Source organism: Zootermopsis nevadensis, unplaced genomic scaffold, assembly GCF_977971745.1.
Source record: "Zootermopsis nevadensis isolate Lab colony 2312 unplaced genomic scaffold, Znev_1.0 Znev_ptg000016l, whole genome shotgun sequence".
Lineage (NCBI taxonomy): Eukaryota > Metazoa > Arthropoda > Insecta > Blattodea > Termopsidae > Zootermopsis > Zootermopsis nevadensis.
Genome location: NW_028259148.1, coordinates 8,756,993 through 8,784,688, shown reverse-complemented (window position 1 = coordinate 8,784,688; position 27,696 = coordinate 8,756,993). Strand labels below are relative to the sequence as shown.

The window sequence follows — 27,696 nt, the reverse complement described above, 5'->3', positions numbered from 1 at the left end:
AGGCGCCCATAAAAACAGTAAGAGCAAATCATAGACGGACTTCATCCACAAAACATTTTATCTATTTGCCAGATCAAACACTCGGTACATAGGACGTATCAACACTCTGAAGCCGAAGTTCGTTTAGATAAAATATATAAGAATTCAATCCGTACCTCAAAGAAAACAACACTATTACAAAGATCAGATAGGTAATTCTGTTTAAGGAAATAATTCCTGTCTACAGTGGGAGTCGTACGAAAGACGTAAATACAAAATGTAGAGTTATTAGTTGTTGGTACGTACAATTTCCTTAACTAGCCATCCAACTGATAAATCCATGAAACAGAGTCTTCTTAGGAGGCTAATGGTCTTCAATTAATCAGAATTTTTTCGATTTTTATGTAACTCGTATGTTCGCAAAAGTCTGGTTCTGTGTAACATTTTATCAACATGATAAAAAGCCTGTGTGTTCTTGTGCGACAAGAATTATACATTAGGTATACGCTTAAAAATGTCTGCTTGTTTACTTACGAGTCATATGTGGCAAAACAGAGTAATAAATAACACATTAAATGCGGGATTTGAGGTTTTCACTGCGGTGAGTCTGAAGATGGCTGTCTTCTGGGTTGTTGCGACGTGTAGTTTGGTAGAATATTACCGACGTTTCAGACATGGCGCAACAACCCAGAAGACATCCATCTTCAACAATGAGATGTTAACAGTTGTGTCTCGTTTTAACCTGTAGATCTTCCTGGCACTCAGATAAGTTTTAAGATGTTTATTTTTTGCTTTCAAGACTTTACCGAACTTATCTAACACCACAGATCCAGTGGTAGCTATGTTAGTGTGTAACTAATGGTTTAACTGTGCAAATAGCTGGCAAGGGAGGAACAGCGCCTAAATGTAATCACAGTTGTCACCCTGTGATGTGTGATTGCTTGTATCAACGGCGTACTTTTATGTTTTCTCTTTTAAGAAATCTGAATGGGGAAAAAGATGGTACCGTAAGAGCGACATGGGGGCCCGTATTTTTCGCATTTGATGGAGTGGTATATCGACTTTGTGTTTATCGCTGTTCGTCAGAGTTCACCTTCAAGCGACATGACTAGTTTTACAAACACGAATAGAAAGGGGGTTATGGAAAGCTAGAAAAGAAAAGAAACATTGGTATGAACACAACCCGAAGACAGTGGAGACAGGTCAAGATAGCCAAATAACTATTTTGTGGAGGCAACAAGTCAAAACAGATAGGACCATTCCAAATAATAAACCAGATATTATAATTAGAAACAAAAATGGAACCTGCCTCTTAATTTACATAGCAATACCGACTGGCAGGAATGTGATTAAGAATAATGCGGAGATCTTGAAATACAAGGACCTTCTCATAGAAATACAGAGAATGTGGAAAGTGAAAGCATAAATAAACTTAATAATTATAGGAGCAACTGGAACTGTCTCCAAGTCACTAAAACATATTTGGCCAACATTCCGGGCAAACACAATATCAGGTAACTGCAGAAAACTGCCATTTTAGGATCTTCATACATTATTCGAAAGACGCTGTCGTAAAATATGTAGTCATCTCTAACAATAAAACTATATAATACATGTAACATGTATTAAAAACAAAATGTATTTCGGAAATAGCTGCTGTACTATGTATCTTAGGGACAAGGTCTGTCTCGGGTACATGGAAGTAAATACCATATAAAGTGGTGAATAAATAGAATAATAATAACAAAGTTTTCAGTCCAATTAATGTTAACGTGATATATCAAAAGGTAAATGAGCCAATTACAGAGTGAGCCCAAGAATATAAAATATGTACAAAGTAGAGACAACAATATAGAACAAGATTAAACTAAATACTCGTACAAAAATCAATCTAAGTTCCTTCTTGTATCGAAAAGTTCCCCTCAAAGGAAACAATATTTCTTTCAGAAAATTTTCAACAGTCAGGATAGCGGGTCGTCGGACCGAGATTTAAATCCTAACACGAAACACTAGTGCCAACCACTTACCACGACATTACGAATTGAAGTTTGTGTTTCTGTAGAAATAGTGTTATGGAGACTAGATATTACACGCTGGTACACCAAGTTGGAAACCCCAGAACTGTCCATCACAGGAAGAATTTCGAACCTTCGCATGAGTTTCCAGGTTGTTCAAATATTATGTCAGGTGAGGTAAATTATTAACCAAGTCAGACCAGTGCCCGCCGTACAAACTAAGAGGTAGCCATCGTTTGTATAAACATAGGGGCTTAGCTGTTGTTAGACGAAGGCTCATCTGTCTGAGCTTGAAGATGCCCTTACTGGCAGTATCTAGTTCAAATAATGACAAACCGCGTGTTGAGCTTTCGAGTCTGTCATATGCATTCTGCTTGAGAAACGAGCATAAACGCAGTTATCATTATCGGATTTTAATTCTTTCATTTGTGAATGGTGATGTGGAGGTGATACTGTATTGGGCTTGGCGATAAGAAATATAACATTTATATCAACCACAGCAAAGGAAATAGTATTTATTTAACTCTTTAAAGTCGAAGGTCGTCTAAATTACATATAAGAATTTAGTACGTACCGCACAGAAAACACCGCACCTTTTCATTACGGGGATAAAATGGTTAACGTTGTTTAAGGAAACGATCCCTGTTTACACTGAAAATTATATTAAACTCATGAATACTTAATGTAGCGTTACTGGTTCTTAAAAAAAGACACGTGTAGAAGCTATTCTGTGTAAAGGATAATTAAATTGTTTGTTTGGGGAGTAATATATCTTCTCAGAGTGAAGTTTTCTGCGTCTGTGCTTTTGCATGTATGACTTTGAACATGAATTTAAGTATACTTATATGCATGATGTTTGTAATTAGTTGTACATCATTTACCATTTAAAGCGTAACCTCGCAACGATCACGTACTTTGATACAAAAATTAAATTAAGATCAGATGCACCTCCGTGTAATAATAGACTCTTCTAACCTTCCCCGTGACACTGCAATGAGTATCACCCTTGTTGCTAGGCCACTGCTCATGCCAGTTGCGCGCGCAAAAACTGCGCAGGTACAAAAATGGTGAATTCACAAGTAAAACGTGTGTTTATTCTTGGACATGACTTCGCATTGATATTCCGTGCTGTTCGTGAAACATTTGTCAATGAGAACGCTGAAAAGAAAGTATCGACTGGTAAAAAATTTCGGGATACAGGAAGTGTTTACGTGTATTCAAGAAAGCGGTGGACATCTGCTGTAATGCTCTTCTGTTTGGTATTCCTAATACAATCAAACTAAACAGCAGATTGTTTGCCTTACGATGATATCACAAAAGCTTAAAGATGCTGTTGTATTAAGGGTTAATATTTTAAGTGGAACATTCTGTACATTAGAGTCATCTTTTCATGCACTTCGATAAACTTCATAGACATTGTAAACTTCAGCAAGACACTTTAACTTCGTAACTTACTGACTTCAGGTTATAAAAAAGGAAGAATGTGACGTCAAACATGTTTTATATTATTTAAAGTTTTTGGGTTGCTTGAATGTGTAAATACTATATATATATCCCAAATTATTTTTACCTATAATATGTATTAATAATTTAGTTTGCTCTTTTGTTATTTAACATGAAGTTAAATATATTTAAAGTAGAAATGCCTTGTTTTGTACTGGGTTATTTTGAGACACTGCTTTTATTTTATGCACGATCGAATAAGTGGATGTGTATGTGTGCTATTGCGTGCGTGCATGTGACAGGAATACCCGTAAAACTGGATACAAATATCATTTGTATCTACTGTTTACGTTAGCAGCCAGCGACAGGTTTTGTCTTTGCTATTGTAGCACCATTGGTCATTTGCGCCAAATGATGACAGCTTTTGACTTTGTATTCTATTATGCAACAAAAAGACAATTATTTTAAATAAAAAAATAATTTTCAGGCAGGTATGTTTGTAAAATAGAGTATGTTTAAAAGCTGTTCACGTTAACACAAGGCATTCTCACGACTCACAACTACAGATTGAAAACAGTTTTTTTTAACATGATAGAGCAAGATAAACAAAATTTGAGACGGTATCTTTAAGTCCTCTAATACAATTCCCTTTTTGGAATTAAAATCGCGTCTGTGAAAAATGTTTTCTAAAATGAACATTTTTTTGTTATTATGACACATCAGCATGATGCGTGATGGACGCAGTGTATGAGACACCAATTTTTCATCAAATTTTATTTTCCTTTGTTTTAACATCAAAAAAATAAGCGCATTGAAATATATTTCAGCTGTGTTCGCTGTAGATAGTACAGAAAATGTTACAATAGTCGTGAAATTCAAATATGTGTTTTTAAATAAATTTATTTTAATAAGGCAATCGACTTCAATGCTCGATTTGATCGCGTAGGTTGATCGATGCGCGTTTTCTGTTTTCTGTAGACCGCTTCTTCTGTTAGTTATGCAGTGGCAAAGTACGTCATTTGCATTCAACCGTAGATGTCATGACTGAGGTAAACCCTATAAAGTTTATTTTTTCGTATTTTCATTGAATTTTTTATCGTAAGTGGTGTTGGTTTACATGCAGTAAGTAAAATTCAAATCGTCTCTTTTCTGCGGTTGGCGTTACAAGTCCTAACAACAGCTAGATAACGTCTGTAAAATAGAAGCCCGTTTCACAAAACCCTTTTTTCGTGTATGAAAAATCACAATCTAGATTTAAATTAATAATTACCTAATTCTGTAATATTATAACTAACTAACTAGATGGCTTACCAAACCCGAAGGTTCATCACCGAATTAACCAAAGCCCTCCCCCGGACCCTGTCCTGGGCCAACAAAATCCAGTCTCCTTCAACTCCTATCTGCCATTGATCCCACCTGACATTATCCTCCCATCTACGTCTAGGTCTCCCCAACGTCTCTTCCCCTCAGGCTTCCCAACAAATACCTGGTGCATACCTCCTATCCCATCCATGTGCGCTACAATAATGTCAATAATTGTAACCCCTTAATTGAAAAATTTACGTCGCTAATATATAATACTTTATCTGTTTTTCCTAGAGACAGGAATCATGGCTAACGCTTTAGAATTGTCGAAACAATAATGAAATCTTAATTAACCAAGGTGGCATTTATGGCATGATGAAAGAGAAACACAGTGTATTTGTTTTTGAACAGGCTGTAGCGGAATGTGGTTTTCGAACAAGCTGTGCAAAAGTACTATAATTGCAGCCACAGGGAAAATAACTCGACTGTTAAACAGTGATGACAGTTAAAATGGGGAACGGTTTTAGTGTATCCCTGAAAACAGTTTGAACAGTGTTTTTACTATACGGTATAAAAATGTGAGAAACAGTGCTTTATAACAGCTAACTGTAACAAGTAGCTTATAAACATGACTCCCACTTTACAAACATTTTACATCTGTGTAATACGCTTTCAGGAGAATCGCCTTTACTAGAAATGCACTTTAAACTGCGCCCATAAAACAATTGGGATTACTAAAATACTGTTAAATTGCCAAAACATTTTTGGGGAAAAAATCAGTGGGATTTAGAGTCATCTGCGTTTGTAATGCGGTGGGCAAATTCCGCTTAAATTTGATTTGTGTAAAATCGTTTCTTCCTGCTGATGTTACAATAACAAGGCCATCTGTCGTTTACAGTGTTGTTTTTTAAACTAGTGCTCTGTTGGAGCGAATGGCAAGCAAAAATATTTGAGATGTAAAAAGAAATAAGCTTGAAATACGGAAATAAAACGTGAAAGCAAGAACATGGTGAAAATAATTCAAAAATTGACGAAGCGAGAAAGGTTTAGTGAACTTAACAGCATAAGAACGGTAGATAACTAATAGATTAAGGTATTAATTTGTGATTATCTTAAATTTTAATATTATCTTCCCGTCTATTAGTCCTTTACAAGTACTCGTTTCATTGTGGTAGGTTTCATTCTGTAAACGTCTTACACACCTAAAGTCGAGAAAATGTATTTTACACTATGAACCAACTCCGTAGAGCAGAAACATTTCTAAGAAGCTAGTAGCCGATCAGGTATTTCAGAAATTTCCTGCTTATTATCGAACACAAATGTTCAATACCGTCTTTACAATGCTGAAGATGAATGCAGCCTATAATTTCACATCCTATGTCAAAATCTAGCCCAATATTCTTTCCATCTATGCCTAGGTCTCCCAAGCGTCTTTTACTCTTCATTTTTTCGACAAAAATTTTCAATTGTCATCTCCATAATGTGTGCTATATTTGATCATTTTTCATATACTTTTTTAAAACTCGCATTGTCCGTTGAAATTAACGGGAGGTTTAAAGTACGTCTCATACTAATTTTAATGTACACTTCTTTACCTTTTATTGTATCCGGATATTTATTTCAGGGTTCACAAGGTCAATTTTAGTATTATCCTTCCATCAACAGCTAGGTCTATCCAGTGATAATTCCATTCTCTCCCAAATGTGCTTCACCCATCTTGTCCTCCTTCAATTTGAAAATACTAATCTTTGTGTATATTTGACTTAAGGGCGTGAGCAACGTGTATCAATCTACCGCGAAAACTTCTAATACTGTGTACGTAATACGAAATATGGAGACTCTCATGCTCTGTTTTCAAGGTCCTCCTGAGGTTTAGGCAACTTTGGAGACAAGGACTTTTAATCTAGAACAGAATTTAAACACGTCGCGTTCTCTCTGTTGTCTGTTGATACCCTGCTTCTGAGAATACGAAAATGCATTGTCATTCGGTCCAAGACCTACATGTTTGTATTGTTTATCTTTTGTTAATTAGTGGACTCGTTTACGAGGAATGTAGTCAGACCACTGTAACCAGCGAGATAGATCTCCGATATTTAAGTCTGAAGAAACTGCCACACACATCCTGTATCACACACAGATGCAAAATACTACGAAGACGAATCTGCGTCTGGGTGGTCCAGTTCCACGGCTCAGTCGCAAATAACTTGGTGTCTAAGTAGGATTTGAGGTTTTCAAGGCGATTTGTCCGAAGATGGCTGTCATATGGGTTGTCTCGTAGAAGTTTACCAATGTTTATAAGGTCTTGCTGCCTCCATCATCAGGGTGACGAGTGTAAGTTCAGTCTTAGCATCAGTAGCATCACTCATGCATCTCATAAATGTGATTCTCCAGAAGATATGCGTCTAATAGTGGATAATTACGTCAAACTAATTTGAAATTTTGTGATATCCGGTGTGTACTGAATTGGTATAGGCCTGCATATACATTGTTGGTTCCTTGTTGGTAAACCTCAGAAACTAGTGAATGTAAATTTAGTGTATTGGTCAACCCTTTAAAAACATTTCCATTTTGATTATATAACTGAACGTAACGAAATATCTGAATATATTGCAGATGATATTAGAGCCTCGTGTAACTGTCGAAATAATCCCTTGTTAACATGAAACCATAAACAGAGCAATTCACAACATTCATTCGCCAATTAATGGACATGTACACATTCGTTTTTTCTCCCTTCCACTGTACTCGATACAAAGCCCATAAAGAACAGTGTGGCTACTTATTCTGGCTCTCCGACCGCGTTCTGGCGAATGTAAATAAAGGGTTCCTCCTACCCCATCACTACAAATCGTGAACGACCCTACCCATATCCCGATCTGAAGTCAGTAGTAACCATCATTTAGGGTCAGCATGGGATAACACTCCCCTAAATTGTGTATTATAACAATTTAGAGTAACAGGCAGGGGCAAGGGTGTAGATAATAGTACAGTTGTCACCACTGTTCATACGTAACAAATGACATGAGGCAAGCGCTTTTGTCTTTTATAACAAAACTGCGTAGTGATATGTATTTCGCCTTCTGAATTATGTCACATACAGTGTAGCACATCTGACATGTATTTGGGGGCTCTATCTTACGAGTCTGTCATAAAATTTGTAATATTTAAGTTGTTATTCTAAATCAGTGTGCCATATGCCATTTTTAAACTTCAGTTTTGATTTTTCTTATATTTCTTTTATTTATGCTATTGCATAAAAGTAGATTACAATCGAACCACTTATTACCCGACAATAAAATTACACAATTCACATATTTCGGTCTATTATTTAACAAACAGAAACTCGTCTTCCAAGCTTTTATTAAAACCGAAGCAGGTTACATCGGAGGCCAGGATTCGTGCCCAGGTCAGTCTGTGTGGGATTTGAGTGGAAAAAGTGGAACCGGACAGATTTCCTCAGAGTTGGACGATGGCAGCAAGGACCTCTGAAACGTCGGTGAACTTCTACGAGACTACACGACGCTACAACCCAGAAGACAGCCATCTTCGGACGCACCGCCGTGAACACCTCCATTTCTCGGAGTTCTACCACAGCTGCTCCATATTTTGTCATATATCATGTGATTGGGGGGGGGGGGACAGTTAAAGAGACGGTTTCCATACTTTACAACAATAGCAATAATAAGTAAACATTTCTTTAAGTAAATAAATTTATTTCCAGGATTTGTCGTTTGGCTGGGAAAATACATTTGAATCTCAAATAATACATTAAATATCACCAAGGCTAATGAGATAGCCTTATGCAAAATGGAAAATGAATCTTGTTCTTTGTGTTAAATTTATCCGGCTCGGGACTCTGAACCCGTTAGCGAGACGAGCTTTGGAATCTATTGATAATTCAGGAAGTAGAAGCTCTAGATACACATTTTAGTTGCGGCTTTTGTAAATTATACCCTAAAGCTGGTCTACCCTGTAGGAGGAACTCATTGGCACACGTCCAAATTCGGTTAAGAAAGTTTCCAGTCTACAGAATAATAAAAAAGTGATAGTTACATCAGTTGAAAAATAATTAAACAACTCTCTTAATTAAATAACGAATCCCATTGTAACAATTGGTATGATTTTTATGTCGGCAAACCTACTTTATGATGACTTGTAGAAATTTGTTAATATATAGGACTAATCCATTCCAGCCCGCTTCACAAAAACTTCTATATCTCATTTTTATCCAATTTCCTTTTTACTCTCTCTCTCTCTCTTTAAAAAAATAACGAGCCGAGTAGATATGATCTTGATTTGCAGTGAACAATTTCGTGGAAGCATCGGATAGCAGGAGAGTGGGAGGGGGATACTACTAAAATACTTTACGAATTATCGGTTTACAAAAAATGAAACTGCTTTTTAGTTTAGATCTGAAACGATAAACAAATTGACTGTGCTCAGAGTTTCGTCTTAATTCCATCGACATAGGTGGTCCTTTCATTCTTAGCATTGCCTCATGTATCCATAAAAACAGAAGATTAAATTAAAAACAAAACAACAGCTTAATCGAGGGATGACTCTGGTGATTTCTTACGACTTATACAGCGCACTTCAGTAGCCTGTGTATTGTTTTCACCAATATTTAATATGGTGATTAAATCCATGACAATAACATGGTCACGATATGTGGTACACAAATTTTGGGTCGGAAAAACTTATTGAAGGAGATGACTTGGGTGACGTGAAGTTTTGGACATGATTAAACTGGCTCAGGATAGCGACAAATGGCAAGGTCTTGTAAACACTGTAAGGAACCTTTGGGCTCTGTAAAATGTGAGGAAATTCTTTAGCAGCTGAGCAACTGTTAGCTTCTCAAAAATGTCTCTGCTCCATGAAGCCAGAAACTGCCATCAGATTCTGTTTCCGAATTGCTGATTTGGGTAATGAATAATTAACATGTGATTAGTGAAGTGTTATAATAAATCGTTTTAAAATATAAGGTAATGATTGTGGATTGCGCCTGAATATTGCTAATGAAACAGGTATAGAAAATTCAGTCCATCACAGAAAAGTTACCAGTACAAGGTAAGTTTGTATTTAGGCACGAAGCTGTGAATTTATTCAGTGTCTTCAAAATAAAGCTTCAAACATACATAAGGACTCTGTGATAAGCTTCACGCTGCAACCGTATTCACCCTCCCGAGAAGTGTCTGGTGTCAATTAAAGGGGAGACTTGAATGACAGTAATGTTAAAAACGTCACCGCTGGGAATCAAACCCCGGTCATTCACAGTAGTCGGACTCTTTACTGCTACTGACACCTATAATTGAAAACATCATTCAATTAAAATTTTTGTAAACATTTCTCCCATGTGTGCTACATACCCTGCCGATCTCATACTTCATGATTTTGACTGATAACGTCATGAGTGGAAGAGATTAAAGAAGCAGTTTTTTCGGCTAAGACTCGAACAGAATACTTCCTAAATGCCTTTCCACTGTGAATCCTTTTAGATTGCTGCAATTTATCATGTCAAGTTTTCAAATCAGAAATTGGAAACATCTCAGTGTTATTCCGATGATAGGTAATGGTTCTTTGTTTATACAATAACAAAAATGATCTCAAAAGAACGTATTAAAATGTCTAAATATTTTTTATGCATGCAGTGGAATACCGCAGTAACCCCCCCCCCCCCCCCCTTCCACAAAAGTACGGTTTGAACCCCTAGGTTCGGAAATATGTCGCGATGTTCTCACCCAGACTCGATGCCAGAACCTCTTTAAAACACTGCACGCTGTTTGTTTCTGTTTTGTTTTTCATTTTACTGTCATCTCATACAAACATTGCTCATCCGTTCTTTCTATTGTCCTGTCTCGTTATGTGACTCATCCGCCTTTCCTGTCCTTTTATTGCCTGGTTTCTTCGTCTCCTTTTTTGCTCTCTCTGTCTCGTTCTGCTTTTGCTTATATTTCTCGTTCATGTCATCGTGTCTCAGACTCAACCAGCGTGCATTGTGCATGTAACTCCACGACACAGCGAAATATTTCCAAGCGAAAAATAAAAAAAAGGCATGAACTTATTTTATTATTACTGAAAGAATTAAATCAACTCATTTTCACATGTATTCTGTAAAGGAGTGGTTTTACAGATTTTCTTATACAAATGTGTTACGAGGTGTGGAAAGAATTAATCTGGTTCATGACAGGACGAGTGGCGGGCTCTTTTGAACTTCCGGCGTGGAATTACTTGACTAGAAATTATTTACACGTGAACAACATTGTCGGTTGTTGTTTTGTGGTTTGTACCAACGTGAAGACTTATAGTCGGTTATCAGGGAAAAGTGCCAACCAGAATACTACAATCTCCTCGCGTGAAACGTAATATTCTCCTACACTAACAAACATAAACAGTTAATTTTGTAGGACTTAAGGTTCTTGCGGCGGTGTATACTAAAATGGCAGTCTTCTGGGCTGTAGCGCTGTAGAAGTTTGCCGTTTTAAAGGTCCTTGCTGCCTTCATCATCAGAACCATGAGTCATCACAATCGCCCTGATGATGGAGGCAGTAAGGACATCTGTAACGTTAGTAACTTTCTACCAGATTATACGACGATACAACCCGGAAGATGGCCTACCTAGGTACAGTTGTCATCTAAATGCGAGTTTGAATGAAGGGATGGCAGAAGATTTATGATAAAATTCCAAGAATGGTTACTTAATAGAACAGTAAAATGTTAAGTATCAAGCGATGTTTGCATTCTCTGACCGGTCCCGTTTCCTCAAGGACCCTAGGACTTGTTTCTCTGCGCGAGTTTTCTTTTTTGTAGCTTTTATGCGAATTTTCTTGTCGAAGGAAAAGAACATCGAAATGATTCGATAGCAATAAATCGTCTCCAAGAAGTCCAGATGTTAGCGGCAGCTACACAGACCCCTGGTGTCCTAACTGGTCAACCGTTTGCTCACTTATACTGCCTAATCCTAAATGTATGTCCACTGTAGTGCAAAATTTACATAGCTAGATGAGCGTGTAGAATGAAATAAACATTAGTCTGGGAATAACTGAAATAACTCTTTAATAGATCGTTATAGAATGACTCTTGCAGTTTGCGTTTCCGTATGATGCGACACTGAGTAGAATTTTGATCGTATTTCACCCCATCGAAGACTGTTAAATTATTATAGTATTAAAAATAAGGGAACAAGTGTGAAAGAATTTAGTTTGAAAAGTATATTTAATAAGAGCAGAAGAAATTATTAAGAGTAATGGTTAACGTTGAAATATTAGCAATAATTTTGTATTTACCCAATTTTTCTCGTTTCCTAAAGAGTAGAGCAACCCCAGGTAGGTTCTTAGAAAACTCTTTATTGTATCAGTACATATGTATTCTGTTTTAATAGTTCCTTTACATTTAGACACATATTTTCCAGTTTTATGCCCTTTAAGACAGTTTTGAATTCAGCTCTTGCTTCATGTGCCGCGTCTCTCTGCAGTTGAATATTATAGGTCCTTGACCAATTTACCATGCACTGCACACATCAGTGCTTTTTCCTTCCTGATCCGACTTGTCTTGCATTGCAACTACAGAACTGAGGTTAGTTACACCACAACATCCAGATGGCGGTAGAAACGCAGTCTAGTTACGAATTGTACCAAATAATGCATAACAGTACCTTCAAAATCTTCAACAAATATACGTATTTTAACAGTACTTTTCTTTCTTCTGGGTTATTCATAAATACGTTAGTGGAATTTGGTTTGCTTGTTAATAATTTTATCTTTGATTGTTGTAATATTGCCCGTCTCCACTTCTTCTGCAGTATGTTTTTGTGTAGTGTCAGCCACAACTGTCTCCCCGAAATTACGTGACAAAAATATTTGTGTTATAAAAATTACACAACTGCAAATGAGTTAATTAGAATTAGTTGGGTCCACAAATATCAATTGAGAGTTTTATATGAAGTTTATTTTATAAAAATATGTGGTGACTGGCAGTATTGATGTGGGCTTTGAATTAAAAATAAATAAAATAATCACATGAACATTATTATTGCAGACAAGGAATAAACGTTTGAGTAGAACACAAATTATTAAAAGCAGCTACGTCTTGCTTTAACCCCCTGTAAAATGCTATTACCATTATTTATTCTCACTATTATTTTAAGATTGGAGATTGTAATATTAATTTGTTTAATAATATTAAGGTTATGAATTCGTTACAATGCTGTTTGTTTTCATATTGAATGAATGTCACAGAACAATAATTATAAAGTTTTGTTGACCTAAAAAAGCAAGCTTAACGATTTAATTATCGTACGGCATTAATTACTTCCAGATTATTACAGACTCATATTAAATCCATTTTCTTTCTCAAACTCCAATATATCTTCTGAAAGCCCATTATAACGTTTTAAGAAAATGTCTAGGATATTATTTCAGGTAATTTTAATATCTTATAATGACTTGTTTTGTGTCTGTAAAGACGGTGCACCCCGATGTTATATCTTGTGGGCAGTGCTTTTATATTGAGAAGGGTGCAGTTTGGATTCGGCAGTATGACAGTTCACATGCATAAACACACAGGTGTGGACCCATGTAAGGGAATTCTGATGTCCAAAATAAATCCACAGTCCGAACAAGGCGACATTGCGATGGGCATTAAGGTCAACCCTCCAGACAGCTGGCATTAGTCGTGTCCCGGTTCCAGTTACTGAGATGGATTGTCCGTCCGTATGAAAAAGGAGGAATTTGAGACGAAGACCACTGGCCCATAAGAATACGTTGTGCAGACGTAGGATTCTGTACAGTATGATAGACTTCTTTGAACGATGAATACCCCAGAACGTTTATAAGACTGTTTGCAGTTAAAATTTCCATGCAGCAGGCTTGATGAGAAAGTTAAAGTAGACAGATCAAACGGTTAAGAAATTCTACGCGTTTTATGAAACCCGAAATACAATACCCAGGATCAAAATGTGCGTTTCGTCTACGTAACTATCTTGCGGGTAGAAGTAAAACAAACCCAGAATCAAAATATATTACCGACGGCGGGTTACAAGGTACTGGAATTAAGTTATTCACACGGGCAGTGTTATCTTGTGTTCTGTGTTCACAGCTCGTCTGGTGCCAACTCGGCTACATATATTGTGTATCTGATCATAAGGCTTGTTCACACACAGCCAGTAATTTAGTCGAGTAGCGATTAGTTTAGTTACCATGTGCGGACATTAAAATTTAGTCGAGTAGTTTAGTGAAACGATTTAGACGAGTATATTCATTTCATTGTATTTTTTTGATCGAGTAGGCTTCCCCCACCCCTATACAACTGAGCTCGGGACATGTCTGAACACTTTGTTTAGTCTAGTTCATTAGTAGCCAAAATGACGCGCTGGAATGAAGACATGACAATTCGCTTTATTACTGAATATTTAAATCATGAATCGCTGTGGAATGTGAAAAGTTAACTGTATAAAAACAGACAAGCAAAACAAGCTGCGTACCTGAGTTTGGAGAAAACTATGAATATACCTGGATTTACAGAAAAGGAGATAAAGTTGAAAATCAAGAACATGAGGTCAACCTATTCGCAGGAATTAAAGAAAATTAAAGATTCCAAGAAATCTGGAGCTGGGGTTGATGCAGTTTATGTTCCAACAGTAAAATGGTCCCACTTATTGGATGAGTCATTAAGAAATGAAATTTCTTCTTCAATTTCCTCTAATAAAAAATTGGCAAGGTTTCTGATACCATTACTTATAACTGCACGGTGTCGTCTGTCCATCTTGCGTGAATTCGAACGCTCAACTGTACTAGTCCGGACACATTAAAAGCGACTAAACCATTTTAGTGTTAGTTACTACTCGCTACTCGACTAAATTACTGGCTGTGTGTGAACAAGCCTTTAGGTATATGGCTGTCGGAGCGTGAGGCCTTCTACTCCACTCGGTATTGTATCGAAGCTTTGAGTGGCTCAGCGTGCTACAGTAACGTCTGAGAATGCATTACATACCCAACATTCGTTTTTTTTTAGCTCGGAAGGTAGCAGTCAACTGTTCTCAAATCCAGTCTGACCTTCAGAGTAAAGCAGAATACTCAATATAATAGGTAGACGCCCTCGTCGTGGGAATATTTCTCTGGTATTTTGAGTGTTGGATCTTTTAGGCCAAAAGTGGTTTTGCAGGTATCGTTTATCGTATTTCTTTTGGAGTCTGAGTGCTAACAGGACCTTTAATTGCGGATTACGTAAGACTTAGTGGATTGCCATGTAAGCTGGAAGCGTTCGGCTGGTGACGAATGACTTCATGTCGTTTCTTTTACAAGACACACACATACAAAAACAAATGGTTTGCCGTCATTGAGATAAGCCCTTAAGAACCCAAGTCAAGCTGCAGAGGATTTACTGCTAGGCCGTCGGGAGGAAATGGTTTGTTCGGAGCGCAACTGGTCGGGAGGGCCCATTTTCTTATCACGCTATTCAACAGATGGGCTGAGAAGGAACTTCATTCTACTGATGCAGACATGTACCTGTTACTAATTCGTCCTCTCCTTAGCAGCCATTAGTTTTACGTTCAAAGCCGTGCGCGTGGTGACAATGGCCATATACCTTCCATTTCTCTAAGTGACGAAGATAATCTTGAGGATTGCGTGCCATCTCATCGGCTGTGGTGCGCGTTTCCTATATTAACTATAACTCCTTTAAACAGTTCTTCTTGAAAAGCTAATAGTTACTCATCTGCTTATGAAATTCCTCGCTGTATATGGAACGTGAGTGTTAAATACTGTGTTTACAGGGGCCCGCCACCAATCCCTATACTTAGCTGGTTTAATCCAGTCTACACTTTTACGTTGTACTTATTTTAAAATGTATTTTAATATCAATTGACATGTGTGATTTGTCTCTCAAGTGACCACTTTTCTTCGGGTTTTATCTTTAGTAACTTTTTCAGCTTCAAAGGGTCAGTGATAGAGATTTTGGTAACGCTGCCTCGTAACGAAGAATGTGTTCTCTGATGGCATAATGCTGTTATGGGTTCCCTAAGTGAGGTGCATAGATTAGATACGTTGAGGAAAAGTGACAGAGAAAATAATTTAACCTAAGAGAAAAATAAAAATAGACTGGAAAATAATTGCGTAAGAAAACGTTTCACAATTTGTTTCCTTCAGTGAGTTTATTGTTAGTATGATAAAAATGAAAAAGGTTAAAATTGGTTATATGAGAAATACACACAAAATTGCGATTGGAATACGTGAAAGTACAGGCACATTTTGGAGACTAAGCGTAGGGTATAGTATCATATTAAAATGTATCTTAAGTAAATGTATTAAATTGTTTTTATATTGTCCAGTGACAGTTCATGTAGAAGCGCTAATTAATTTTCGGATTTAATAGAAGCGGGGTTTTTTGCCACTCGAAGCACTGTCAGTTCTTCAACATCTTCTCTTCGTGAACTTATAGTTATGTAAAGAGCACTGTTATTGCCAGCACTAGAATTTGTTAGTGACGCACTAAGAACTTTGAGCGTCTTCACTTGGTTATAATATGTCTAAAACTCATTTTATTCTTGTATTGAAGTGATATATGAGTGTTAGACCATTTCTCGTTACTCTGTTTCTAAGACTTGATTAAGATTCTTTCTTTCAAAATACGAAATCTACTATAATATCACTTTAGAGAATTTGAAGATATTTTTTTCTGTAGCAGATCTTAACGTCTGGGATATTTGTTAATTGATACAAGCAATAAATCCACGATGATAGAGGTAGTTACTCTGTTTCTGAGGTCTAAAAGCGAAATTATCAATTATTGAGTAACATATGAATTTATCACGGCGGCGAGGTATAAGATGGATGTCTTCCGGGCTACAGCGCCGTGTAGTGTTATAGAAGTTAACTACGGTACAATCCAACAGGCAGACATCTTTTTTCCTCAATATAAGAGTTTAGTACGATATTTTTACTGTAGGGAATTGTAAGTTATTTTTTGATGGTGTGCCTTTAGGTCTACAGCTGGCATTTCCCATATTTAATATCTGCAATAAATCTAGGCCGATATAACGTTGAATTTTGTAATACCTGCGAATAGCACGTTGTCTTCCTCCCTCATCCTGTATGAATTTCAGTGTATCCAGTAATGTAGTTCGGAAACAGTGGACGCTTTGTAATGGGAATATTATGCAAAGTGCTAGCTGTGTTGAAACGGAATTTATGGAAGAATATAAAATGCCATGTTATTTCTATATGTTGCAAGGGTGGCTAAGTACTGGGGATACTTAGAGGGAACGAGAATTTCTATGTGTAGAGAGAATAGTGATAAATGAAAATAAGATTTTATAATATGAACAAACAAAATGAGGTGGGAGACGAACTGGTCGTGCAAAACAGCTGAGAGAAAGGGGAAATTATGAATTGAAGGTAATGCATTAAAACCCATCGCAACAAAGAGACAAAAGTGCGCGTCTATGTAGTAAGCTTAACATATTTTTTTTCAATTTTTGTTATTCTAGTCTTAAATAATATTTGTGCAGACTTCATCTAGTGATGAGGTTTCTAAGTGCGTGGAACTACACCATATGTCTGCATATAATGGTGCTTAATTAAGCACAAGAGACTTTATCTTTACTTTATTAATTAAGTAATGGCCATCAAATTCACAAATGTTCATTCGATAGCAATTAGAGTGTATTTCGTGAAACGTGAAATTATAAAACGAGGTCAGTGTACGGATGTAAAATCAGTCCGTAATGAAGAGTACACACAAATGAGACAACTCTAGTTTCTCAAAATAAGATATTTAATTATGTTAATTGCACGGTTTTAACTTATCTCTCTGATACAGGTTTGGAATAAAATGTGTTTACTTTCGTCATAATTAATTGCCCGTAGTATTTGAAACACAAAGTCCATTTAAAGAATTTCTGTCTTTCGTATGATTCTCACTGTAAACAGCGATCATTTCCTTAAACAGCATTAATCATTTGATATTTTTAATGGTAAAGTGTTGAGTTTTCTTTGCGATGGAAACTGAATTCTTATTTTTTTATACGAGCTTCAGTGGGTTAAAGACATGGGATATATTGACCAGAATTTTGCGTCATATTATTAACACAGGCCTAAATAAATTATTATTGTGTTTAGTAAACAAACATATAAAGTAAAGTAAAGTAAAGTTTGTCCCGCTATACGCCATGTAGGCGTTTGGGGTGAGTGGAGGTATAGCTCCTCTCTTCCTTGATCACGGCACTAGAGGGGGGTGAGTGGTCAGCATCACGCCCCGGCCGGCTTTACCCCCGGGAAAGGACCCCGGTACCCATTGTAGAGGAGGCTGGGTGGGCCCCAGAGCCGGTCTGGACGCAGAGGCTAGAGGAAAAATCCTCTGCCCCCGTCGGGGATCGAACCCCAGTCGTCCAGCCCGTAGCTAGTCACTATACTGACTGAGCTATCCCGGCTCATTTTACAGAGTAGTGGTCATACACACGGGCTTTGGTAAGGATTTTTTATTTACATCATAGAAAATAATAAAACTGCCATGGTGCAGACGTTTGTACTAACCCAAGTTGCCTCGCGTTGCATCCACACATGGTTCGCCTTGATTCGTACAATGCAGATTATTTACAGTTTCTTTATCAAACAATGCCTTGTCAATTTGTACCTAATAAAGAATCAAAAACGGTTGAAACCGGACAATGCTGCATGTTTTCACTGGCGGTTCTCTGTATGCAGATAAATGTGGGTGTTAACTTTGACAAAAATTCCAACCGGGACCTTGGTCTAGGCTGCAGCCTGTAGCGAACACTATGTTTTCAAGGCTGTTATTCAAGTGGTCTCGGGTTAGATTCCTAATAATAAATATGGGAGTAGATTTTGCTCCAAGAAAGACATTGGACGATGAAGAACCTGTGTAGCGAAGAAAACAATGCGTCTCCATTACAAAGTTAATTGGTTAATGATGTTTGCCTAAATAATAGCTGTTTTTTTCTAAGAATTTTACGGAATTCATGGACACACACTGTGGAAAAATGCAGTTACTAAATCAGAAGGGCGTATTAACAAAATAACTGAATATGGCTATCTTTTGGATAAACTTCTACCAGACTACACGGCGCATCAAACCAGAAGACAGCCGTGAAAACCTCAAATCCTACTAAAAATTACTGATTTACTGTACACTAAATTCTTATTTCCACTTGGCTACGCCCTTCTGGCATGACGTGCCACTATTTTATGTTGTGTCTCCGAGTATCCAAATATGTTGATACGACCTTCTGGCATTTGTCCTCGATGTAGGTACCGCTGTGTTTTCAAATGCTAATTCAAAGGTCATGTATGGAAGTCGATAGAATAGTTTTGGATTCTGCTCAGGACATTTGGCCAAGAAGCTACCAACCGTCTCATGCCAGATATGACGTGAAGTTTACACAGAGTGGAATAGAAGTTCGTTTTGTGTTTAACGAACACGGTCTGATACTTCATGTACTTCCTTTTAAGGCATTTAGTTTATTGCCTTTTAACGTTTCTGAACTGCGAATCCAACTGACAGTGGAATGCGGCATGTCAGGATTTCCAGCTGGTTGTGCGATGTCCTTGCTGTACTCTGCCGCAAATCTCTCTCACATTCATTGTCTTTCTTTTAATCTGTTTCTTTGTTAGAACTCTCTCCCGCCTAGTCCACCTTTTCGGGTCTCTACTGAGTTATTTCGTTTCTTTTATTATTATTTTCACATACATTCAGAGGTGATTAAAATTGGGATTCTTTTATTTTTATTTTGACTTCGTTCTTAAGAGTCACGTGCGTTCTCTTTCTTACCAACGGAGAGCGATCTCCTGTTCCGTCTGCTTATTTTCCATAATTGTTTATTATAGACATAATTTAAATACCACAGCAGGATTCTATAATATGGACTTCTAGCCATTTATGTATTTTAAACTGTTATAAAGGCTTTGGTAGAAGGTGGGAAATGCATACAAAATTTTAGTTGCACGCTGCGAAAGGACTATATCACTTTTATGTCTTAGAATTAGGTAGGATAATATTAAAATGGTGTGAGGGCGTGAATTGGATTTATCTGAATCGTCAGAGTTGTGTGCTATTATAAACGCAGTAAAGAATCTCTGGTGAATTCCTCTAACCAATTGAGCGACCCATGGAGACTCAAATCCGTGGAGATGGTTAAAATTACTACATGAACGGATATATTATAAAGTTGAGTTCAAGATGTTCCATTTAAAACACAGCCCATACTTTAGAAGTATTTGTAACGTTTCGTCACATCATTATAAGGCAAACGATATGCATTTTTGTGTTTATGCGACGTTGAGCAGCCTGTCTGTTGCCATTTTCGTCCCACGTCGGACATTTTTCATGTCGCAAAACGCTGTCTTCCGAAATGTTGTTTCCAGTCGGTGTGATGTCATGTTTGGCACTTCCTTGGTAAACGTTGCGTGAACAGTAGCAGACGATTTCTATGCGAAGTAATGTTCAAGAATGAAGACGCTTTCTGCTGAGATTTTGCGCATTTGGCGTGAGCAGCGGCCTAGTAACAAGATGACCTTTACTCGCGTGTCGTGGGGGATACTGGAAGAGTCTATTACAGGGGTGGACCCGTTTCTGATTTTATCCTTGTGCTGTAATACGCTGTTATATGGAACTCCGTGTATTATTATCCGTTTTATACATGACATCAGTAATTTTCAGCTTAATTATGTACAAAGAGAACGAATTTGCTAGTAAAATATTCTGATAGCCTAAACGAAGAAAGAGAATTGTGGAATTCGTTGTACAATTAGCAGGGAATTGTTTCATGGCGTCCTGATTTATCCTGTTTAAATAGGCTAAGCTTAATGAACGTGCATGAATCCTGTGAAGTGAACATATGGCAATCTGTGACAGCGAAACCTCGCTTTATCCTGCCTACAGCCAACCACAAGCGATTAAACTCGACCAGTAATAAAACTAAAAGAGAAATACTGTTTTATCTCTGCTTTCAAAGGACGGAGCTTAAATGAAGATTTTAATTAATAATTTGCCACCGGAAGGAGAAGACAGAGACCTGAATTCGTCTTTCGATGAACTGTAGGTTCATCTCTGACATCAGGATAAACTTTTCAACTCACAGAAATATTTTTATTTCCCTCTAGTATAAATATCCGAAACTCAGACAATAATCAGTAACATTGAGAAGGTACATTTGGCAAACGGAGGTATGAGACTTGTTGCCTAATAACAAGGAGTAACAAAGAGTGGTCATAGCAAATTAAAACTTCGTCATTGTCATTAAGAGAAGGGCACAGATAGAGGTTGTCTGAAAACACTTGTACCTCAGACGAATGAAATAACAGGAATATGGAGGAAACTTCACACTGACGAGCTCCATAATTTGTAATTTTCACAATATATTTTTATGGTGATCAAATCGGGGAGGAGATGTACTGGGCACGTAGCATGCATGAAAGAGACGAGAAACACGTGTAAAGTTCTGAGGAGAAGACCATTTTGAAGACGTAGAAGTAGATGGGAAGATAATATTAAAGTAGAACTAAACAGAAGATGGGTGATAGAGTGTGGGCGTTTCTGCTGACTGAGGATTTGTTTCAGTAGTTTCCTTGAAGATATGGCAACACATTTTTCTGTAAGATTTGAGGTTTTCACATTATGAGTCTGACGATGGTTGCCTTCTGAGTTGTTTCGCCGTGTAATCTGGTGGAAATTTACCGACTTTTCAGATTTCCTTGCTGCCTTCATCATCAGTGAGATTATGACATGTTTTTCTATAATGGACAGGGAATTTAACTGACTTAGCGACTGTTAGATTTTCAAGTTCGACCGTGTTCCACTGGGTTAATCGCAATTATATTTGATATAATAGCGGTCAGAACGCTGGGATTCTAATCCTGGGGTCTCGGGTTCGATTCCCGGCGGTGCCCGAATTTATAACTTGTGTTGGGCAAGGCCGTGGTCTAGGCAACACGGAGTTTTCCTCCGGGGGCTTTCCCGGTTTCTCCGTGGCATCCCAACAATTACTCCATTCACACACACAGAAGAAGCCAATGGCAAATCACTTCTGGATCATCTGCCAAGAACGTATATGAACAGGTCCCAGTCCGAGAAAAGGATAGAAGGATCCTGTTCATATGGACCTGTCGTCAGACAGAACACCAAATAAATAATAAAATATGTTAAATCTGTATAAACAAGATAATGTTATTAAATTATCTCCACCTTGATGCTACAAGATAAAAACCAGTGGCAAATTCCTGGCTTTTCGTGACTATGGTTCTGAATTTTGCTACCGTTTCCAGGTATTTTAATTTTTCCAAGACTTACAGAACAGATCTTAATAGAACTACTTCAACTTGGCATATCCTTACTGTTCTTTGTTTACTTGAGGCAGGATACTGCATAACCATTGTTCGCTGCCCACCCCTGTGTTATGATATTCTGTGAAGGGGTTCTCATGAATTCGTCTCGCATCACCCCCTACCTCAATTTCTGTTTATATGGTAATGTTTCATGAATTCCATACAAACGTTGGGGTCTGTGTAGAAACGCCAACATAATGGTGTTTTGATCCGTAGCGCCACTGTGGCTTGTAGTTTAGTGCCATTAGCTATAATATTCGGGGAATGGCAACAGAAAACAAATCCTAACCGACTGGTTCGCTATAATCCAGATATAGATCAAAAAGGAATCGGGAAGTGTCTGCCGGTCTAGGCTATGTCGTGGTCGACTCTTTTCGGGGAGTAAAGCGGCCGGCTCTTCAAGCTGACTACACCACCATCTGCTACGGACGTAACAATGCGTGAGGCTGTAGTTCCACATTCCCCACTCATTTGCATGGCGTGATACTTGCATTGTCCCTTACTGCCATGCTTCAAGGTCACGAAAGGACCTGCTAGTCCTTGTTACTCATTAGTATCTTAGTGGTAGTTGTCGACTATATACAGCTGTTCCCCGCTCTGAAGTCCCCAAACGCCCACTTCTGTCATTGTTGCAGATGCTCTGGTTAAAAGCAACTTCCCTCTTGCAATATCCTGCAGTGAAATTACGAGTTCTCCAGTCATTAATTTGTCCTTTATTTGTTTGTGGTTTAACGACACTGTGGAAAAATCAGATTATAGCATTGAATGGCATGGTAATTCGTGAGTTATAAATTGGAAAGGATTTGGAAGGAAGCGGTCGTGGGAGACTGAGGAAGTCCACTGAAATCCTTCGATAGAGTAAGGTAAGGTTTCTAAACGTAGACCTATGACAGTAATACAATGATTTAGTTCCAGTACTTAGAATAGGAGTATTAAGACATCTTTAGTTACCAGTATGGCAATTGTGATGGGGTTTTTTGACGTAAATACGTCTATAAGAAAGGGTCAATAGGCAAAAAAAATGGAACGAAAAAGGGGAACGAAAAAAGGGAACGAAAAAGTGTAACAATTGTTACCTAGGAAACGTCGTCTGTTTACTCGGCATTATTGTTACCTAGGAAACGTCATCTGTTTACTCAGCATTGTTGTTACCTAGGAAACGTTACATTACATTAAAATACATTAATTTACATTACATTCATCTACCACAGACCCATCTTAAGCGTAACTAATTCAAGTTAAGCATTCAAGCATTTTTGTTACCTAGGAAACGTCATCTGTTTAATCGGCATTGTTGTTACCTATAAAACATTACCTTACATTACATTACACTTCATTACATTACTTTACATTACATTACCTTACATTACATTACATTGCATTACATTACATTACCTTACCTTACCTTACCTTACCTTACCTTACCTTACCTTACCTTACCTTACCTTACCTTACATTACATTTCATTACTTTACATTACATTCAGCTACCACAGACCCATCTTAAGCATAACTAATTCAAGTTAAATAAGCAAAGTCTTAATCAAACTTTACTCAATTGTAAAGCGTGTATAAAGGAAATATTTAGAATAAAGCCAATATAAACTTCCTTTCCGTATAGACGTATTTACGTCAAATTCTCCGGAACCGTGGTTCCACTGACAACTTTTTGTGAAGATGGGCTTCTGTTATGTCATGCTGTCGTGTATGTGGTTGCCAAAGCTTCGAAGGAAAGTATTGTGTCCATCTTCAGGGCAGAATTGAATTTGGGTGAAAATCCTTGACTTTCGATCCTGTACGTTTCTCTGAAAGACCGTATGGCTTGACAACCGAGAACATGGCGTTCCTTATTTTCGCCGCCTTGTGAATATAAAATGTCACACAGTTTTTTCTTCATCTTAGTCACTTTCAGGTAAAAACGGAAGTAGCAAATAGGTCACACTCGATTACTTCCGTATCGTGTAAGATTTGAGGTTTTCGCGGTGGCGATAATAAAGATGGTTGTCATCTGGACCGTTGCGCCGAAGTTGTGCCGACGTTTCAGAGGTGCTTGCTGCCTGTATCATCATCGCCCTGATCATGGAGGCAGTAATCATGTATGAAACGTGGGCTAACTTCTACCATACTACACACCCCAACAACTCAGCAGACATCCATCTTTATACATCGCTCCAAATTCTTCATTCTTGTTCTTAGGTTTGTGTAGTTCAGAAAGCGACGTTAAGCACTTATGTTAAGTATGATACCTTGAAAACCGCTAGAGAAATGGTAAGGTTACAGATAACCAGTCTTATTGGTCACAGTTAAGTTAAAATGGATTGAGTGTCACCACGAAATGTTTATCGGGTTCTGATCAGAATCGTTGAGGGGATGGTCTCTCCCTGTTAGGGCGAGTCGGCTTTCAGTGGGTCTGCATCACAAGTTCGTTTCCAGCGTTCCTTACCCCCGTCCACAATTCCTTAGTTCTCACAGTCATCCTCTTAATTTCCGCATCTCTATTCATTACATTCAAAGCAATTATCTTTCCCACTTCATTCTCGTACTTCTATCTCTTTGTAGAACTTCGTGACATTATTTTTCACTCTCATCACTTTTCGGTTCTTATCTATTTCCGAATTTCTAAACGACTTCCTTTTGTGTATCATAAGGCTCTTTCTCAAGACTTTGCTATATAGCAAGCTGGTACTTGACTGTTTATACAAGAGAGCTTAAGAATTTGTCCTGCTCTGTTCAGTGCTTCTCGCACACTGAAATCGCCACATATTAAAACGAATGCGATTAGATATTTAAGGTTTGTTTTCTTCCGCAGGGTTTAATTATGCAGGAACTTCTGATATTTCTTTGTACAATTTTACTGTTCGAGATGGTAGTGGCATGACGACACAAACATTATGTATATGAAAAACAGTATTATTAATATTAAGTAATAATAATACACAGTAGATCACTTTTCATTATATGTTTTCCTCCATCAGCTTGTTATTTCTCTCTTTTCTGAGACATAATTTATATCCTTTCGTGAAGATAAAAGAGTGAAAGGTGTAGCTCTCTGTAACATTGACAGAACTACATACTTCTTAGCGTTAAGTTCACTTCATAGGGAATGAATTTGATAAGTAAATGGTCCACTAATAACAAGGTATAGTAACCGGCACAAATTTAATGCTTGACTGTCTTTCGATCTGTCGGTCAAGCATGTACTATCCAAACTGAAAATATCGTGCCTGTCCACAGACACCAGCGTCCAATTATATTGCTTTAATTTTTTACAAATCCATTGATTTCTTTCATAAGAAATTTCAAGAATTAAAAACGTACGAGACTGTTGCCTATATGACTATTGTGTCTGCAAATCGGGACCCCAAGTTTTTCCTTGCAAGTCTCATAATTACAGTCGTGGACTGTACAGACAAAGGTGAACAATGTTTGCAAACAATGCTGATGGAATATTGTTTGCGAACAATGTTTCTGAACGGTGTTTGTGAACAATGTTGACTAACATTCGATGTCTGGACCGGAACTTGATTTCAGAAACATTTAGTCTTTCAAAAATTTATTTGTCAAACACTTGTTTGATTTTATAATCGTTTGACATGACATTGATTAAACATTCACATATCTCATATTGCTCTGTTAAATTTTATATGTATTTGAATCTCTCGACATCCATGCTTAAATGAAGACATAAATAGGATATGAAATTAAAATAATAATAAAATAATTACGCGTATGTTTCGAGGCTTAATACTAAAATCTGCGGTAAATAAAGCATTTAACAAGGTATTAATGTATAAATTTACTTATTAGTTCATATCGAAATTATTTTAAATGTTTATTTTTTTGTTTATTAACAATAAAACACGCACGTGGTAAGTAGACGAACGCTGTTCTCTATGAACTTTGCCGCTGTGATACAAAACATCAAATGTTCGCACGAATAGTATTCTCCAACCAGCAAATGGTTTAGAAATTTTCGTCTCATGTGGCGAACATTATTCGCCATAGTCTACACCCAGTTTTAAACACAAAACTTCAGTTTCGTAATTGTTCCGGTAGGAAGAGTCAAGTTAAGAGTGACTGGTATAAAGCTGTTGCATTGAAGCTAAATCCGCGGTTTGAAAGATGTGTGACATGGTTTTGTACTTAACGGTTCCAGGAAAGCAGGCTCGTAGTCTGTTAAGACGTCTCAGAACCTGTCCTGTCTAGAAGAGACGACGGTTAGGGCAGAAACAGCAGGTGAATGAGCTGACTGTTGAAGACAAGTCTGCTCCAGTATTTCCCGCAAAAAGAAAGGAAAACATTTCATACCAACACTTTGTAAGTTCCGACTTTGCGTATCTCTATACTCTTCATGTTTGTTAAGTACAAATGTAAATCGATTTCTGTAAAGTTCACATTTTAGTCATCACGCGAACCAACTCCATGATCAGGGACAAAATATATAAGCTGATAGTCGTTTAGGTAGTCAGTAAATCCACGATGTGATATTTGAGGATTTACAAGGCGATGACGTCATCTGGGTTCTGGCGCCGTGTAGACTCGTAGGTAGACGCCATTGTTTCGGAAGAACATACTGTCTCTATCTTCAGTCTAAAAATCCACAGTCTGTTATGGAATTCGAAGATTCATCATCGTTTGCACAAAAGCCCGCCATTCGACCCCATCATAAGCCAGTTGAATACAATTTTCAAACAAAAGTTGGTATATTAGTGAGATAACTGTTTTATATCATGCACTAAACTCTATACGTCGAACCTTTCTTGTAACAAATCCATATGTTATATTTTAGTTTTATTTACATAATAATGTTTGAATACAAACGAAAAATGTGGTCGCCTAACGAATTTCCAGTACCAAATTCATCCAAACTTCTCAGTAGTTTCGGAGACAATAAATGTGGACAGAGACAGTCGGCATCTTAATTATGAGCTCGTTTGGTGAACTTTGGGCAAAAATGTAACGTAACAAGCGTGGAAATTCAGGTCCGTACCTCATAGAAAACATCACGTTACCATTACAATGATGAACTGGTTAATGCTGTTGAAGGAAAGAATCGATGTTTACACCGAGTGTCATACGAAACACATAAATATAAAATGCAGAGTTATTGATTGCTGAAGCAGGTTATGGAGGATTAGTAGGTAAAAAGTACAAATTACGAACCTCATCTTGACATATGTATCTCCACCCTCGTCTCACTTGCGCCCTCATATGTTCAGATATTTTCCTCAGTAACCTGTTTTCAGACACCTTCAATATGTATTGTCCTCATGGGCATAGATTCCAGGTCTTTTTTATTATGACTTTTGTAACTTCTTAATTTAGTGGTAAGAGTTATCTGTGAATGCTGTCAACTTTTATTTCTATGTAATTCTGATATTTTACTGTCCTTCCCAAATATTATTTTAATGTCACAGTATTTATAATCACTCCTCAGAAGTGAAATAAGTATTGTTGGTGAAAGATTGCTGTATGTTATACAGACACCAAATTAAATTAATTTTTTGTAATTTATAAATTTTATCTCTGTGAATTTATAATGTGCTTATACCTGTTCTTTGCAAGAATACGGATGGGTAATCCTATTAGAAGCATACGAGGTGCGATCCAAAGGTTTCCAGA

At 37.4% G+C, this 27,696-nt stretch overlaps 1 protein-coding gene across 9 annotated transcripts in view; it reads left to right on the top strand.

Annotated features, from left to right (window-relative positions):
- unc-5 (netrin receptor unc-5) overlaps positions 1–27,696 on the top strand; it is a 530,640-nt gene that overhangs the window by 109,674 nt on the left and 393,270 nt on the right. Inside the window, exons 1-2 of one of the 9 annotated variants that reach the window (XM_087349611.1) lie at positions 22,746–22,938; positions 26,231–26,391. The exons of 7 other annotated variants lie outside the window; for them this stretch is intronic. The gene's annotated coding sequence lies outside the window, so the exon portion shown is untranslated. Of the gene's footprint in view, positions 1–22,745; positions 22,939–26,230; positions 26,392–27,696 lie in introns of those variants that run through there. One more of the 9 variants, XM_087349608.1, reaches the window with a different exon arrangement.